General features: G+C 44.4%; 1 long non-coding RNA gene across 4 annotated transcripts; it reads right to left on the reverse strand.

The window, feature by feature from the left end:
* Positions 1 to 1026: 1026 nt before the first annotated feature.
* LOC119540362 lies at positions 1027 to 18423 on the reverse strand. Of its 4 annotated transcripts, XR_005218080.1 has the most exons (5): positions 17830 to 18423; positions 10341 to 10397; positions 9670 to 9740; positions 7742 to 7845; positions 1896 to 1928 (listed from the first exon to the last, which is right to left on the reverse strand). It is a non-coding gene; the product is annotated as an uncharacterized LOC119540362 (long non-coding RNA). The 4 variants fall into 4 exon arrangements; XR_005218078.1 differs by lacking the exon at positions 7742 to 7845 and having other exon boundaries at positions 1027 to 1928; XR_005218079.1 differs by lacking the exon at positions 1896 to 1928 and having other exon boundaries at positions 7025 to 7845.
* Positions 18424 to 18666: the final 243 nt, after the last annotated feature.

Consider the following 18666-nt stretch of genomic DNA (forward strand, 5'->3'; position numbering starts at 1 on the left):
GTATCAAGAAAAGGAAATGATTCTTCCTCATATCCTGCATTGTGTCCCTGGTTGAAGGTATGCTTGATGCCGAGAGATTGCTCCCCAATCCCTCTTTTGGTATTTATATTATAAAACTTCAGTGCAGAAGAAAATCAAGAAAGTAATTTTTTTTTCCAAATCAGTCACTGGACAATAGGAATAAGTCATGGATGAGCATAATGAGGGACACTGATGCCCAGAAACCAAAGCAGAAAAGTGGAAGGTAAGATGATTGACGATTATAACTTCTATATATTTGAGACTATTACACATTTAAAATAAAGGGGGGAGGAGGGGAGACCAAAGAAAAAAGTTTTAGCGACTTCCTGGGAGGTTAACTCTCTCTCCTTAACCTCACAAAATCCAATGATCACTCACCAGATAGTAGAAGTAGGGCAGAGCTGTATGGAAGTATGAAGGAAGGAAACTAGTAGGTGACTTTTATTGGAGCAGGTTTCTGAGCCACTTCCAAAATTTGCATATAATGCATAAGTAAGGAAAGGAACACAAAAGTACCCATCAGTCATCTTCTTGACCAAAAAGGGGATGCGAAATGAAATGAAATGAAGCTTGAGTGGCTGAGAAATTTCAAATGGAGTTGAGAGGTCACTCTGGTGGACATTCTTACGCACTATATAGATAACACTTTTTAGGTTTTAATGTATTGGAATAGCTAGAAGTAAATACCTGAAACTACCAACCTCCAACCCAGTAGCCTTGATTCTTGAAGATGATTGTACAACAATGTAGATTACAAGGGGTCACAGTGTGATTGTGAAAACCTTGTGGATCACATTCCCTTTACCCAGTGTATGGATGGATGAGTAGATAAATGGGGACAAAAACTAAATGAAAACTAGGGTGGAAAGGGGGGGGTGATTTGGGTATTCTTTTTTATTTTTATTTTTTATTCTTATTCTGATTCTTTCTGGTGTAAGGAAAATGTTAAAAAATAGATTGGGGTGATGAATGCACAACTATATGATGGTACTGTGAACAGCTGATTGTACACCATGGATGATTGTATGGTATGTGAATATATCTCAATAAAACTGAATTAAAAAGAAAAGTACCTGTCAGTCAAAAAAAGAAGGAGAAAGAAAGACTTTCTGGTTAGCTTATCCCAATACTTAAAAGCTGTACTTTAGTATCATGGTCAGTGAACCAAAATAATGTTAATACTCCGTTTCTCTCATTCTCTTCCTCCCTCGAGAACATTTTTTTCTCCTAGATTTTTCTTTTCCCTCACACCTTTTGATTTTTCCAAGAGGCTAATCAAGATAAAGTTCCTACCTCACTCCACGGCCAAGATCTTCAGAATTCATCTCTGTACCTCTTTACCTGTGGTGATGTAGATAAAAGCACAGAAAAGATACTGTTTCTGGGTCTCAGGGAATAACTGAGGGAAGGTCAGCAACAAAATGTTCATGTAGAATGAGAGAAGAGGGTGCTGATCATGAAAATTTCACCAGAATTAAATAGGCTAAATCAGAGAAGAATGAGAAAAGAGGAACAAGTTCTTTCCTTTTTAGGGCCCACTCTTTTCTGATTTTCAGAATCCTCAATTCTAAAGGTGGCATAGTAAAGGCTCGTGTTACAGATGCTGATGGATATCAGTGGGAAGGAGTGGTTCTGAGGGAGCTGGTGAGAATGAGTACTGAGGCTGTAGGTTAGTAATGATGTTGAGCCCTTCCCTTCTACACCAGGACTTACTTGGCTTGTGTTTAGGCATCTGACACATTGTCTTACCATGGCAGTTGGTGAAAAGTGCACTAACAGGAACATTAGGCAGTTCATTTCTACCCAAGAAGAGACAAGGAAAGACCACAAAGCAAGGTGATGGCCAGGAAATTACAGGTGAGGACTACGGCCCTGTCCAGCCAATCCCACTTATGGAGAGGCATCACCTAGGAAGAAAGGGAAGATGGGAGAGGTTTCCTCAACCTTTTCCCTATTTATTCTTCATCCTTTGCGGTCGGGGTTACTGCTTCTGGGGGGAGGGGCGGCCGGTAGCCGAGCCCTCAGCTCTCGGGGCTGCTTAAAGGGTACCGGCGGCGGGGGCTCTTTCCCGGAGGCGAGGGCGAGGCGGAGGACTTGGCCGGGTCCTCGGCGAGAGGCGTGCAAGGTGTGGAGGGCGGCGATAAGGACAAGACACTCTTCATCCAGTAGGAGTATGCGCCAAAGAGGCTTTATTCAGGGGTGATCACAGGTTATATAGGTTGGTAGGAAGGGCAGGGCTGGAAAGGAGGTGAAGTAGCCTTAAATGGCAATATTGAAGGGAGAGGGGCTAGGATTGGTTCTGAGAGGACGCAGGAGCCGTTGCAGCGGGCGGGGGTTGTTCTGGCCACGGTGCATGCGCGCTGGCGGTGGCAGGGGTGGCCTTGGCACAAGAGAGTGTGTGGGCAAGATAAGGAAGTGGAGAAAGGGCGGTTGGGAGAAAGGCGGTTTCCCCCGGCAAGCCTCCCCTGCCCGTGACATTTTGGGTGAGGAAAAGGGAGCTGCCTTGACCTCGCTCCCCAGGCTCGGGGGGGCTGCAGAGGGCACTCACGCCCGTACCTACTACCCTCCCCAGGGGGTGATATCAGGTCCCCTGGCCCAGGCCTGGCAAGCCGAGGTACAAGCTCAGCTACCCGCAATTCCCCTTTCTTTTCTAATTAGAGGAAGAGGCTTTACCGGAGAGGCCCGCTAAGGGTGAGGGAAGGGGGAGGTCAGGGAAGGGAAAAAGGGATTGACGGTGGCTCGGTGAGGCTGGAGCTCAGTGTTGGTGTGGTGCCCGGGCGCTTGACAATGGCTTTGCTGCAGCGGGCTGGGCGAAGGTGAGGGGTTTAAAGTTCAGGGATTCAAAGAAGCTGGAACTCGAGGCGAGAGCGATGTTCAGGTGATTGGGAAGGGCCTCGCGGTCGGCGGGTTGACCGGTGGCGTCGAGGTTGCGAAGGGTTGGCTGTCATCTTGGAGTGGGGGGCGTCAGAGGTGGCGAGTTGCTGATACTGGATTTGCACGAACGAGGAAAAAATGGCATCCGTTTGTTTTCTTACAAGCTGGACAATTTTGCGGATGAGGCAGGGTCCTAAGATGAGAGCTAGAATAATTATTAATAGGGGGCCAAGAAAAGGAAGGATGTATGGGAGGATGGGAGTGAAAAAACTGGACCAATAACTGGTGGCTTCACGATCTCTTTTACGCTTTTCCAGTCCTTCTCGGACCCTTTTCAGACTGTCCTCGACGAGACCTGTGGAATTGGCATAAACACAGCACTCTTCTCCTAGGGCGGCGCAGAGGCCTCCTTCTTTGAGGAGGAGAAGGTCAAGACCTCGGCGGTTTTGGAGCACTACCTCAGAGAGGGAACTGACAGAATTTTTTAGATGGTAAATAGCGTTTTGTAAGTGACGAATGTCCTCGTCAACAGCCGCCCTGAGGTGAGTTAGGGCGGAGCCTTGACTGGCTAGTGCAGCGATTCCGGTGCCAGTGCCGGCAAGACCTAGGAGGGAGGCAATTGTGAGGACGGTGATGGGCTCTCGCTTTTGCAGAAGGACAGGAGCTGCAGTTTTTTCCAGACGGAGGAAGAAGTCTTCTTCGCTGTGGTATAAGACCCTAGGGATAAGGACAATTAGGAGGCAAGTTTCTTTATATTCACTGATGATATTTGTGCTGAGACAGGGGGTAAGTCCTGTAGAGGAGCAGAGCCATTGGGAGGAATTATGAGGAATGAGAAATTTTGCCGAGCTGCTAGGAGATGAGTAGCTGGCACAGGCAGTGAGGTCGGGAGAGTTACTGGAGCGAGGGCGGACGCACTTTTCCGTATAGGAGACTGAATGAAAGGTTAGGGGGACGGCAGAGGTATTCCAATTGCATTCCGAGGGGCTGTCTTTTGTGCTTTTTGAAAAGGAGAGGTTGGAGGCAACGGGCTCGTACAGTGAGGAAGAGGTGGAGAGGCAGAGCCAGCAGGAGGAGGTAAAATTGGGGTTGGAGGAATTCACTGAGGTGAAGGCCGCTTGGATAAGGCCGAGGAGGGGAGAGGAATAACGAGAGGGGGGCAGAAAAGGTTGGGGTGGTGGGGTTGGCGATGCGCTGTTTGTAGCTGAGGTGCGGTTTTCGGATGCGCTGCTTGTACTTGAGGTGCGGCTGGAAGGCTGTGGAAAAAGGGGGTTAAGGACTTTATTGGGACCTATGCCAGAGGGTGTTTTTAAAGCAGTATTTTGGTATGGTTGGCTTATAGCCTCCTTTTTTATCAAAATAAGGGAACTTGGGTTGGCTCCTTCCAAATAGATTTTGAAGCCCCAGGTTTGACCGAGTAACCAGGAGGGATCAGTGGGGAGCTGCACTGTAAGATTAAGATGTGTGCAGGATCCCTTACTTTCTTGGCCGAGCCAGTTAACAGTAGGGAGTTTGCACCCTGTAGGGGCCCACTTTAGGGTAAGGTAATGATTAGGAACAGGAGGCTTCCAATTAGTGGCTAATGTTTCACACCCCCAGTATGCACAGTAGTACTCGTTGGGGGAATTACAGTACGATTTTCCAGGATTTGAGGATGGGCACATGTAATATTGGGTCTGGGGGTTACTTACCTTTTGAGCGCAGGTTTCTTTGACTCTGGAGACAAAGGTGGTGAAAGGCTTACTCGGCTCCTGGAAGAGCTTGGTGAATTTATTAGGCCGACAGGCAGAGCAGTTGGCAAACGCGCGTAAGGCGATGCCTCTGAGGACAGTCCAGAAAGTAGCAGGGACATTAATATAAGCAGACGCATTTAGAAACGCTCCAGTGCCCAAATAGGCTTCGGGGGGATGATAGACTCCAAGGGCTGCGTCTTGCTCACTTTGCTTAGCTGCTTCTGCCTGGAAGTGAGCACGCCAGTCAACAAACTGACCGGGGTTAAAAATGGAACGGGCAAGCGAGGCCCAGTCTTGGGGGATGCAATAGTCCATGTCGAGATCCTGCAGTATTTGGGAAGCGTATGGGCTACCTAACCCGTCCTCCTTGACGGCCCTGCGAAGCTGCCTGATAGCATCTAAGTCAATGGGATACCAGTCATGCGGTTTCTGTGGGGTGGGGGCAAGGTTAAGAGGAAAACAGCGAAAAGCACGAGAGAAAGGAGGACGCGCTTGCAGAGGGCTTGGCGCGGGAGTGGGGGTAGGGGGAGCATTGCCCCAAGGATTGCCTTGAGGTGCAGAAGGCAGCCAGGGGTTGTTAGTCGGCAGGGTGGAAGGAGCGGCGGCAGCTGCCGGTAGCGGCTCCGAGGGGGAGCTCGCCGAAGGGGGAGGCGGAAATGGGAGGCCCCAAGCGTCGCAAGATGGCGGCGCGGTGGGCGTGGCTAAGACACAAGATGGCGGACCAGCCCCGCCCTGTGAAAGGGCGGGGTCCAAGGCACAAGATGGTGGACTAGCTCCGCCCTGTGGAAGGGCGGGGTAAAGCGTACGCGGTTTCCGGCCCAGCTTAGGGCTGATGTCATCGCCGGAGCATTTCCTCCCCTCGATGGAAGAAGAAGGAGGAAGTTCGCCATCTTGGCGTGGCGCAGTGTTATTTTGCTTTTTGGGAGTCACCTCGAGCGCGTTGTTAATCTGCTCGACTAAGGACTCCGTGTCCGAGTCATGATTTGAATTAATATCGCTATCTGAATCTGTTGGCTGGGTTGATAGGGCCTCCTTGGATTTAACGGGGCCTCGATCAGGGGGGAGGGAGCCTTGAAGGCAGGAGCGGATGGTTATCAGAGTGGGGAGCAAGCCGGGAGGGAAGCGCTTGCTCTCATGTTCCATGGCGTTAGTGACTCGATCAATAAGGCGATCATAAGTAACAGGGTCCCAAAGATGGCAAGTGGTGAGCCATGGGTTAAAGGGCAGCAGGAGGTCCCAGTATATCTGCAGCTGCCGGACAGACACTTTACAGCGATGCGTGTCTAGGAGACCCGCTAGAGCACGAACTTGAGGTGCCTGACATGTAGATATACGATTACCCATAGCTGAGGGGAGAGGAGGGGGGTTTGTTTACCGAGCAGAGAGAATGAGATAAACTGTGGCCGCAAGGCCGAAGGAGACGGCGAGAGCAGAAAGCAGTGCCCTTTGGCAACGGGAGCAGTCAGGGGGGGCGGTTGCAAAGAGGCACACGGTGCCAAATGAGGAAAGAAAGATACAAAGAACTACAGCAAAGTAATGGAGGGGAAGAGGGAGAGCGTTAGGAGGAACGGGGGTCATAGAAGTGCGCATACAAGAGGACGAAGAGAGCGTGGGGGATACTCCTACTGGATGAAGAGAGCGTGGGGGAAGGGAGGAGCGGCCTCGGAGCAGTGAACCTCCCACGGCTCCGGAAGCGGCGAAGGAGAGGCGGCCCTTACCTTGCAGGCGAGGAAACGGGAAGCTGGAGAGGCGTCCGGGCGAGCGGGCGACCTGCCGAACTGTCGTGTGGAGACGTTCCTCACATGGGGCACCAGTTGCGGTCGGGGTTACTGCTTCTGGGGGGAGGGGCGGCCGGTAGCCGAGCCCTCAGCTCTCGGGGCTGCTTAAAGGGTACCGGCGGTGGGGGCTCTTTCCCGGAGGCGAGGGCGAGGCGGAGGACTTGGCCGGGTCCTCGGCGAGAGGCGTGCAAGGTGTGGAGGGCGGCGATAAGGACAAGACACTCTTCATCCAGTAGGAGTATGCGCCAAAGAGGCTTTATTCAGGGGTGATCACAGGTTATATAGGTTGGTAGGAAGGGCAGGGCTGGAAAGGAGGTGAAGTAGCCTTAAATGGCAATATTGAAGGGAGAGGGGCTAGGATTGGTTCTGAGAGGACGCAGGAGCCGTTGCAGCGGGCGGGGGTTGTTCTGGCCACGGTGCATGCGCGCTGGCGGTGGCAGGGGTGGCCTTGGCACAAGAGAGTGTGTGGGCAAGATAAGGAAGTGGAGAAAGGGCGGTTGGGAGAAAGGCGGTTTCCTCCGGCAAGCCTCCCCTGCCCGTGACATTTTGGGTGAGGAAAAGGGAGCTGCCTTGACCTCGCTCCCCAGGCTCGGGGGGGCTGCAGAGGGCACTCACGCCCGTACCTACTACCCTCCCCAGGGGGTGATATCAGGTCCCCTGGCCCAGGCCTGGCAAGCCGAGGTACAAGCTCAGCTACCCGCAATCCTTCAAAAATAATTTTTAATGATCCCTCATTCCTAATACTCTTTTAAATCTTCCCTTTTAACCTGAACATCCCCTCTTTAAATTATTATTCATTTAAAAAATACTAACTGCATGCCCAGGGTGTGTCATGCTTGAAGTTCTGTAATATTGCCTTCTAACCAATTTAACTCAGACTCCAGATTAATACCCTCTCCTCCAAATAACTTTATCAGACCCTTCACCTGCTTGGAAATCCCTTACCATCTCTCTGATTACATCTAAATGTAACCCTTGAGCTGATATCCAAGCCCTTCCTTAATCTAGCTTCAGTCTATCTTTCCAACCTTGTTTCTGTCTACTTCTCTCCATGAATTCAAACTCTCTGCCAAAAAACATCACCACACTGTTTCCCAAATCCTGTATAGGCAGGATTTCTGGAATAGGCCCCATTTTCAACCTTCTGTCCTATTGCCTAATAAGTACCATCCAGATATCATTCATTCATTCATTCATTCAGTAAACAAACATGTCTCGACACCTATTATGTGCATATGTTGCCTACACTGTACTAGGTGCCTGATATTGCTTTGCAAAAAAAAACATGGTTACCATATGGATACATCCCCAATGTGGCACAACACAACCCCTTACCTTTGTTCATCCTCCCTTCTCCTATCAGACAGTGTAAATCTATCCTTCAGGGTCCAAGCTGGGTTGGAAGCTTACCCCACCACACTGTCCAAACTGTTGTTGCCCTGTGTGAACATATATGATGATGGTTGACTGTCCAGTTTCATATTTAATCATGTGCTACCTCACATATTTATCTTTCCCTCTTACATCTGAATGTTTTGGCTTTCTAGGTAGATGAAATGTTCTGAGGACTTCTTTTTATCATCCATGACACTATAGTATTCTCATGTCACATAGTTTCCATTACTATTTGCTTCTGTTTGATTCCCATTACGTTTTTATTATCTTCCTGATTTGCTTGTCTTCTTTTAAGCATATTGTCTTTTCATTTTTACCATTTTTTCCTCCTTGTTCTTCCATTCTAAGTTAACCCCCATCACATACACAGTCACACACACAAAGACATACATACATATCCTTCTCTCTCCATTCTCTGTGTTCCTATCCCACGTGGCTCAATCCTGGTCTCCTCCCTAACATTCAATCAGAATATATTTATTAACCATGCCTATTACATGCCAGAATCAGTTCTAATCACTGGGGATTCAATATTACAGATCAAAGAAAGGCTCTGATCTCAAAATACTTGGTTTCTTGTGGGAGTAGACGGCCAACAGACAAATGGAGAATGATTAAGCAGGCGGAGGGGATGGCAGGGGGCAGGGGGAAGCTAGGCATAGTGTTACTATTTTATATAAGATGATGTTTAATGTGGCACTTGAACAGAGAACTAAGAAAGTTAAAGAGCTTTGCAGATATCTGGGAGAACAATGTCCAAAGGTCTAGAGGTAGAAGCAAGCAAGCTAAGAGATCAGCATGGCGGCTGAAGTGGAGAGAAAGGGAGAGTACTCGATGTCAGGAATGTGGCCAGTGACCAGAATATGGAGAACCTTGTAGATAATTTTAAGGAATTTGGCTTTTATTCTGAGAAGTCACTAGAAGATTTGAGTAGAGGAATGACATGCTCTTACATTTTTATGAATTCACAGCTGTTGTGTTAGGATTAGATTATAGGAGGACAAAGGTTTAAGCAGGGAACCCAGTGAGTAAGTTATTGCAATAATGATGCAATATGAAATGATGGCATTTTGGACCATGTTTTCATTAGTGGATGGCATGAGAAGTCTCACATTCTGGGTTTACTTTGCAGGTAGAGCCAATGGATTTAATGACATGAATTGAGGTAGCTGGAGGTAGATACCTGAAACTATGAAACTACAACCCAGAACCCATGAATCTTGAAGACAACTGTATAAAAATGTAGCTTATGAGGGGTGACAATGTGATTGGGAAAGCTATATGGACCACACTCTCCTTTGTCTAGTTTATGGATGGATGAGTAGAAAAATGGGGGAAGGAAAAAAACAAACAAAGGAACCCAGTGTTCTTTTTTACTTTAATTGTCCTTTTTCACTTTAATTATTATTCTTGTTATTTTTGTGTGTGTGGTAATGAAGGTGCCAGGGATTGATTTTGGGGATAAATGCACAACTATGTAATGGTCTGTGAACAACTGAATGTACGATTTGTTTTGTATGACTGCATGGTATGCGAATATATCTCAATAAAATGAATTTAAAAAAAAAAAAAAAACACCAAGAGCCATACTGTCCAATATGGTAACCACTAGTCACATGTGGTTATTTAAATTTACATTCAACAAAATTAAAAACTCAGGTCCCAAGTAGTCTTAGCCACATTTCAAGAACTCAATAGTCACATGTGACTACTACCTACCATACTGGACAGCACGTATGTATGACATTTATATCACATATACTAGATGGCATTGGACTGGAGGATACATATCTAATTCCCCACACATCCTATAAAGCTTTCTTTCTTCAGACTCACCTGCTGTTGCTATATATTTTAGCCAAACTCACCATACAATTTCTCAGCCCTGCATTTGTTCATACTCCTACTGCCTGGAAATTCTCTGTTCCAAATAGCACACCTGGAAAACAAGATTCATTTTTAAGTATTACCTTGTCTACATACACACATAGAGAGGTATTGAAAGAGTAGTCCAAGAATTAATTCTGAACATCTGTTCTATTTTATCTACTATCCCTGCAAAGAATAGAAAATCCAGAGGCTTTTCACAAAAGCAGATTAATATTTAAACCCCATTCTTGAAGAGTAAGTCCTGAACAAGATCCAAGAACCCTGACTCCACCTGACTGAGGCTTACAACCACATCCTCAAACATTCTCCACTCTTAGACCATACCATGATCCTAAGGAGAAGCCCACAGATGTATGACAGAGGAGAGGAAATGTATGAGAAGACCCATAAGGAAGAGATTTTTGTTGGTATAAATTGAGCTGGTGGGGATAGGGAGGAAGGATGATAATAAAAAGTGGCAGTTAATTAACAGAAAAATGGACCTAGAGGAAGCTACTGAACAAGAAACATCTCACTCATCTAGAGAAGAGTCTTGCTGTCCTGAGAGGAGGCACCTGAACAGGTGTGTGCTGAGCAATCTCTAGCTGGAGTGAAGGAGCTAGGGCCAGTTGCCATGAAGGGGGCAGATATTAGAAATGGTAGCTCTTACCTAAGACATTTGCTGCTGCATCATCTGGTCTTCTGATCTCCTTTCTGGGCAAGCAAACTACAGAAGGAGGAAGAAACCAGTAGAAATTAATCTACTGCTAGCATCACTCACCTAGGCGAACTCCCCAAAGAGCCCACTCTACACTTTTGTGCTGGAAACAAACCTTCTACCAATATTATGAGCACCATCCACATACACCACTAAATTCAGAGTATACTAAGGCAAGATGCTAAACAAAGTGGCAGGACCAGTATTAGACATGAAAGGAAGAGGGGGTATGTTTATAATGTGTCATCATACAATGACATAAACATGTAATCTTTAATCTGTGTTGCTATAGGCTAGAAAATAAGACACTCTGAGGAAAAACAGACCAGTTATTTAATAAGGCAAAATTATTCTGCAAAATAGTAATATTTACTGGGAATGGAGGAAGAATATATTTTCATCAGCTATCATAAAAGATGATGATACTTTGCAGGACATATAACATTTACATGTACATTATATCATTTAATCCTGTTATGTCAATTCATTTTGCAAAAGAGTAAAGTGAGGCTTTTAAAAGCTTAAGCAACTTCCCAAGGTCATTCTGTTTATAACAGTTTACAAAACCTGGATTCATGTTCAAGTTTTCTGGGTGAAATTCAGTTCTGGGAATTTATCTTAAAGATATACTTGCACATATACAAAATGATATGTGTATAATATTATTCATTGCATGTGGAAAACAGAGCCTAAAGTTTCTCCTCTCCTTCCCGCATACCTGAAGTGGGGGCCTGGAACACTGGGCTCCTGCTGAGATAGAACACTATCAAGGCACACCTCGTTAAAGTATGCACGGACATGAGAATGCAGCTGGGGAACTGTTTTTCTGTTATTGTCCTTGAGAATAAGATAAGACCCATTTTGCAGACAAATGTAAACAACCTTGTGAAAATGTCTATGTGCACAGTAAAGCATTTCTCTACCTTAAAAGCATAATAAATAAGGGTCTTGGGAATGGGACACACACACTTGCAGACAGGCGGTGTGTCCCCTGCTCCCAATCTCCAAGAGATATTTTTGTCTCTAATCTTAATTTATGTGTTGCCCCTGGCAACAATTTCACCCATTTTTAAAAATTCAGTTTTACTGAGATATATTCACATACCATACAATCATTCGTGGTGTACAATCAACTGTTCATAGTACCATCATATAGTTGTGCATTCATCACCCCAATCTATTTTTGAACATTTTCCTTACACCAGAAAGAATCAGAATAAGAATAAAAAATAAAAGTAAAAAAGAACACCCAAATCATCCCCCCCATCCCACCCTATTTTTCATTTAGTTTTTGTCCCCATTTTTCTACTCATCCATCCATACACTGGATAAAGGGAGTGTGATCCACAAGGTTTTCACAATCACACTGTGACCCCTTGTAAGCTACATTGTTTTACAATCATCTTCAAGAGTCAAGGCTACTGGGTTGGAGGTTGGTAGTTTCAGGTATTTACTTCTAGCTATTCCAATACATTAAAACCTAAAAAGTGTTACCTATATAGCACATAACAATGTCCACCAGAGCGCTCTCTTGACTCCATCTGGAATCTCTCAGCCGTTGAAACTTTATTTTGTTTTGTTTCGCATCCCCCTTTTGGTGACAAAGATGTTCTCAATCCCACGATGCCAGGTCCAGATTCATCCCCGGGAGTCATATCCTGCATTGCCAGGAAGATTTACACCCCTGGGAGTCAGGTCCCACATAGTGGGGAGGGCCGTGAGATCACCTGCCAAGGTGACTTAGTTAGAGAGAGAGGGCACATCTGAGCAACAAAGAGGCACTCAGGGGGAGACTCCTAGGTACAATTATAAGCAGGTTTAGCCTCTCCTTTCATTGCATCCTTTTTAATGGCACAAGATTAGAAACAACCCAAGTGTCTATGACCAGGAATCTGATTAAAGACATGTGCACCCCCATATCAATGAAGAAACTTTCTATTACTAATGTGGAAATCTCTAAGATGTCTTGGTAAGTAAAAAGAGTGGATACAGTATGCCACCTAATGTATAAGACAGCATGAGAATAACAATAAGTATTTGTATTTGCTGGCATTTTCAAAAAGAAATTCTGGAAGAAGACATAAAAACATTAGAGGAAATGGACATTGCCTTTTTGCTATGTGTACTGGTTTATAAACTATGTTCCCCAGAAAAAGCCATGTTCTTTAATGCAAACTTGTATGGGCAGACGTTATCAGTGCTGATTAGGTTGGAATCTTTGGGTTAGGTTGTTTCCATGGAGATGTGACCCACCCAACTGTGAGTGACACCTTTGGCTAGGGTGCGACCTCTGACTGAATGTTTCCATGGAGGTGTGGCCCTGCCCATTCAGCGTGGGCCTTGATAAGTTCACTGGAGCCCTGTAAAAGGTCAGACAGAAGCTCACTGCTAGCTGCAGCTTATGGCCATTGCAAGCTGATACAACTTTTTGGAGAATGCTATTTTGAGACACACCCTGGGAGCAAGCAGAGGCCAGCCACGTGTCTTCAGAGATAACAGAAGTTTTCCGGAAGCCATTGGCCATCCTTCAGCAAAGGTACCCTATTGTTGATGTCTTAGCTTGGACACTATTATGGCCTTAACACTGTAACTTTGTAACCAAATAAACCCCCTTTATAAAAGCCAATCCATTTCTAGTTTGCAAAATGGCAGCATCAGCAAACCAGAACACTATGTGTGCAAAAATGGGGGGAAAAGGTGGCTGGGAGATAGGGTAGAAGTGAGACTGTCTACTGCATACTTTTTATTATTTTGATTTTCAAAACACATGCATGTATTATATACCTTTAAAAAATAAATATATAGGTAAATAAAAATGTTTTAAGTAATGTATGTCTATTATAAAAGAAACCAAAAGGATACAGTAAAAAGAGAAGGTAAAAAGTAAAAAGAGAAGGTCCTCCTCTTCAACCCAACCCCTATTCCCCACGAATAATCATTATCAGGAGTTTGGTGTGCTTCCTTCCAGAATATTCTCTGTCTCTCTACAACTGCTTTATATATGTATACCTATATAGTTTTAATTTTTTTACCAAAATGGGATCGATCATACAATAAGTACAACTTCCTTTTATCAAAACTCAAAAACACATCATTAGAATATGGGAATGGGGAAATAAAAGAGTAACTTTACAGGGGAGAAACCTGACAAACCCTACCTCGGCTAGGTGATCAAGGCCAACATCAGTAGTGATAAGTCATGTTGCTAGAATGTATTCTTGATATAATGGGATGAAATTGACACTTTACCTCTGTGGTCTTCCTCCACCAAACCCACAACCCATCTAATCATGAGAAAAACATGAGGCAAATTCCAACAGTGGGGCATCCTACAATATATGGGACCAGTACTCCTCAGAACTGTCAAATGTAGTCTACTTTGGTACTCCTTCCCACTATGTTCCTGAAGACAAACACAGGTTTTTTTTGTTTTTGTTTTTAGAGGTTTACCACCAAATATCAAAATAAGAACCCAGAAAGTTTACCAAGGTTTCAGAGGCATAGGCTCTTTATTTCCTGACATCCTTATATGGAAGTCCAGTGGGCTTCTGCCCTCTTCTTCTCCTGGGATGAGGTCACAAATCTCTACCAGGGGCTGGTGGAGGTTGTTAAAGAAGAATAACGGGTACCTTCTATTATCAGCACCAGTTGTGGGTCTCTATGGCTTATCAAGTTGGCAAAAAGTGAATGTAGGATGCTGCGATGGTTAGTCTTTTGTCACTTTGGCTAGTTTATAGTGCTCACCGAGTTATTTCATTAAACACTAATTTAGGTACTGCAGTGAAAATATTTATAGATGTGGTTAACACAATCAGCAGACTTTAAGTAAAAAAGATTAACCTTGATAAAGTGGGTGGGCTCATGATCAGTTGAAGGTGGTTTCCTAGTGAAGAAATTCTGTCTCAAGACTGCAGCATCAAATCCTGCCTGAATTTCCAGCCTGGCAACCTTGTCCTACAAATTTCAATCTTACCAGCCCTCACAATCCCATGGGCTTTAAAATATATCTCTTAATATCCTACTGGTTCTGTCTCTCTAGAGAACCCTGACACAGCAATAAAGGGGCCATCTGTTTATCTGTGTTTACACTTGTCATCACCTAATATAGCACCTAGCACATAGTAAAACTCATTAAAAGTTGTTAAACTGAACTCTAGCTGCAGGAATATATTTTCCATTGAGACTCTGTCCATAAAGGACGATCATCTTTTGTTATTTCTTTACGACACTTTAAAAAAATATTCAATAAGCAAATTCTAAGATGTCACATGAAGTGTTCTGAAAGACGTTTCTTTTAAAAAGCATATTTTTATCATCCAGTATTAATTATCTTCCTCTCATTAGCTCTATTCCTTCCTGAGTGGATTCTGATCACCCCTGCTGTGTTTGTCATAGTACCAACACACCAATTTACAGTATAGAGCCTTTATCATTTCCAAAACAAGGTATGATGATGTTTCCTTCCTGGAATACTCTTTCCTCAGACTCCTCACTCACTCCTTCATGTCTGTTCAAATAACAGTAAAGCTGCCCAGTACATTCTATATTAAACTGCAACACCCAACCTTCACCCTACTCCATCCCCATACTACATACTGGCCTTCCCTACTTGATTCTTCTCCACAGTCCTTACCACAACTGAGAAACTACAAGGGCAGGAATTTTGTTTAAATGAATAAGTTGTTCTGTTAAAGCCAAGTCTATTCAAAACCAATTGGTCAAAAATTAGTATTGCATTCCCAGTTGCTATTTATCATGAATCTTGTTATTACATCCCAAGCCCCTTTTCCAGACATGTCTTTAATCAGTAGGAATTAGGATTCAGACATCACTGAAGCTTTCCTTTCCCTTGCAATAAATTAAGAACTCCAGATATTTACATCTGCAATGATTGCTAGAGGAATTGGGCAGGAAATTGCAGAAAAGGGACTCAGTTAGATGATGAACCAAGAATTTGTGGAATGGATGGAGATCACAGCTCTTGCTATATTTGTCTTTTTTCACGTGGTAATAAAAAATTAAGATGAGACAGATTGTTGCCTGTGTTCTCACAAACATTGAGGGCTGACAGCTTGGTGTGCTGAGTCCTCTGTCATGCGACTTGCCCTTATGAAGCTTGTCACTGCAAAGGAGAGGCTAAACCCGTTTATAATTGTGCCTAAGAGTCTCCCCCTGAGTACCTTTTTGTTGCTCAGATGGGCCCTCTCTCTCTGGCTAGGCCACCTCAGCAGGTGATCTCACTGCCCTCCCCCGACGTGGGACCTGACTCCCAGGGGTGTAAATCTCCCTGGCAATGAAGGATATGACTCATAGGGATGAATCTGGACCTGGCATCGTGGGATTGAGCACATCTTCTTGACCAAAAGGGGGACACGAAACAAAATAGAGCTTCAATGGCTGAGAGATTCCAAATGGAGTCGAGAGATCACTCTGGTGGATATTCTTATGCACTATATAGACAACACTTTATAGGTTTTTTTTTTTTTTTTTTTTTTTTGGCTTTTAAAGTGGGGGTTTATTAATTCACAAATATACAGTTCTAAGGCCATGAAAATGTCCAAATTAAGGTATCAAGAAGTACATACCTTCTCTGAGGAAAAGGCTGATGGCATCTGGAACAGTTCTGTCAGCTGGGAAGTCATGTGATCTTTTGCTCCCAGGTTGCATTGCTTTCAGCTTTTGATTCCAGTGGCTTTCTCCTTAAGTTTCTGTGGGTTCTCACTTAGCTTCTCTGGGGTAAACTCTGGGCTTCATCTCTTAGCTTGGCATTTCCAAATGTCTTTCTCTCTGCGTCTTCAAGCCTCTGGGTCTGTGTTAGCCTCTGGGTCTGTTTCGGCCCCTGAGCTCTCTTTTTTTTTTTTTTTTTTTTTTTTTAATCATCATTTTATTGAGATATATTCACATACCACGCAGTCATACAAAACAAACTGCACTCTCGATTGTTTACAGCACCATTACATAGTTGTACATTCATCACCCAAATCAATCCCCGACACCCCCATCAGCACACACACAAAAACAACAAGAATAACAATTAGAGTGAAAAAGAGCAACCAAAGTAAAAAAGAACACTGGGTACCCTCGTCTGTCCGCTTGCCTCCCCTACCTTTCCACACATCCATCCACAAACCAGACAAAGTGGAGCTTGGTCCCTATGGCACTTTATAGGTTTTTAATGTATTGGAATAGCTAGAAGTAAATACCTGAAACTACCAAACTCCAACCCAGTAGCCTTGACTCTTGAAGACGATTGTATAACGATGTAGATTACAAGGAGTGACAGTGTGATTTTGAAAACCTTGTGGATCACACTCCCCTTATCCAGTGTATGGATGGATGAGTAGAAAAATGGGGACAAAAACGAAATCAAAATTAAGGTGGGATGGGGAGTGATTTGGGTGTTCTTTTTTACTTTTATTTTTTATTCTTATTCTGATTCTTTCTGGTGTAAGGAAAATGTTCAAAAATAGATTGCGGTGATGAATGCACAACTATATGATGACACTGTGAACAGTTGATTGTACACCATAGATGACTGTATGGTATATGAATATATCTCAATAAAACTGAACTAAAAAAAAATTAAGATGAGAGACTTTAGAAGAAGCACCCCATTGAATTAGCACCCAAAAGCACAGGCTTCAATGTCATACAGACATTAATTCAAGCCCTTGGTTCTGCCACTTATGGGCAGAGTGATCTTGGACTTGCTACCAGATTAACTCTGAACATTAACATTGCCACTTTAAAAATGGACATAAAAACAGCATCTTTTACATAGGGTCATGAGGAATAAACAACATTTATATGCTATTTAGTAGTACCCGGCATATAATTTCTCAATAAATGTTATTATAATTATTACAACCACAGAACAAAGATCATTTGAGAGATATTTCCAAATCATTAGAGCTTTGAAGAGCATCACTGAATCTTTACATTAACACCTGACAGAAAAGAAACTAGAATTTTATCTCTGAGCCTAGAGCAGTGCCAGAAAATCCTTGTATGGATTTCATTTTTGTTGAAGAAAAATCCGCTTAAACTGGGAGAAACATTGCTGAATTCCTCAGTTCAGGTAAAGATAAAACGAGAGCTCTCTTCCTCCATTCACTCCTTGTATTACCAAGCTTTTGTCTCAGTACCCTCCTAATAAATTTCATTTGGAGAATCGGCACACACGAATTAAGTGCTAGCTAAGCCACAATGCCTCGAATAAGCAGTGTCAAGAAGAATGGTTTCCGTCCTGAAGAATACAGTGAGATGCACCTTTTGGATCTGCCTGTAACCCGGTGGTTACCATCACATAGCAAAATCAGCATTACTCAGGAACTTTAAAAAGCTCTCCAGGTGATTCTAAGGCAAAGTCTGGCTGCTGAAATGCATTGCTACTGTCTGATGAGCACCCCCCGCCCCAACCAATAATACATCCCATATTCACCTGATTCTCAGAATCATCACACAGTATACACAACAGTCACGACATTTCTATCTTCCGGGTGACGGTGTTCCAGGAGATTTTGTCATCCAGGGTAGGTAAACTCCCCACCACTTGTACCTCGAGAACCTGAACCCCACAGGTTCTGAATCCTGTTCTTTACAACCACACCCATAAAAGTGACTTATTACAGTCCACAAGGTAGGCTGCTTCCCAAAAGACCTTATCGGCTACAGAGTGCCCCGACCGATGCTTTTGGGTCGTCGGCTTGGTTCCCTCCAAGCCCCGTAGGTTGTGTTGGGGTCGAGAGGCAACGAGCCCGCGCTTGTTTGCCTTCATCTCTGCCCCTCATCTCCCGGCCTTTGCAATCGGTTTCTTCTGAGCAAGAATGAGTGTCATGGGGCCAATTCCCGTCGCAGACCTCTGACATTTTCCCAAGTCCCACCTTCTTAGGCTGGAGGCTCGGAGGCCCGGCCCTTCTCAATCCGCCTCAAAGTTCCTAGAGGTCCTGCTGGGGGAATTGAAACTTCGGAGTGCTGGTCTCAGAAATCGCTGAGGTCCAACACCATAAAAACGGCGATCGCTAACGCTAAAGCCTCCAGGGTCGGGAAGAGGATTGTTGCGTCCCCTTACGTCCCTTCCAGGGACGCTCTAGGAATCTCGGAGGCTTCTGAGTCTCTGTGGTGAGGTAGGTATTAACACGCCACCTGCTTTTTGTCGCTACCTCACGCCCCGCCCCGGTTTCGAAATGGCCGCGATGGGTTCAAATTTGCCGGAGAAATTGTATGGAAAAATTTCAAAAGTATACACATATACAAAGGTAGACAGAATACTCTAATG

This window comes from Choloepus didactylus, chromosome 7 (genome assembly GCF_015220235.1).
Source record: "Choloepus didactylus isolate mChoDid1 chromosome 7, mChoDid1.pri, whole genome shotgun sequence".
NCBI lineage: Eukaryota > Metazoa > Chordata > Mammalia > Pilosa > Megalonychidae > Choloepus > Choloepus didactylus.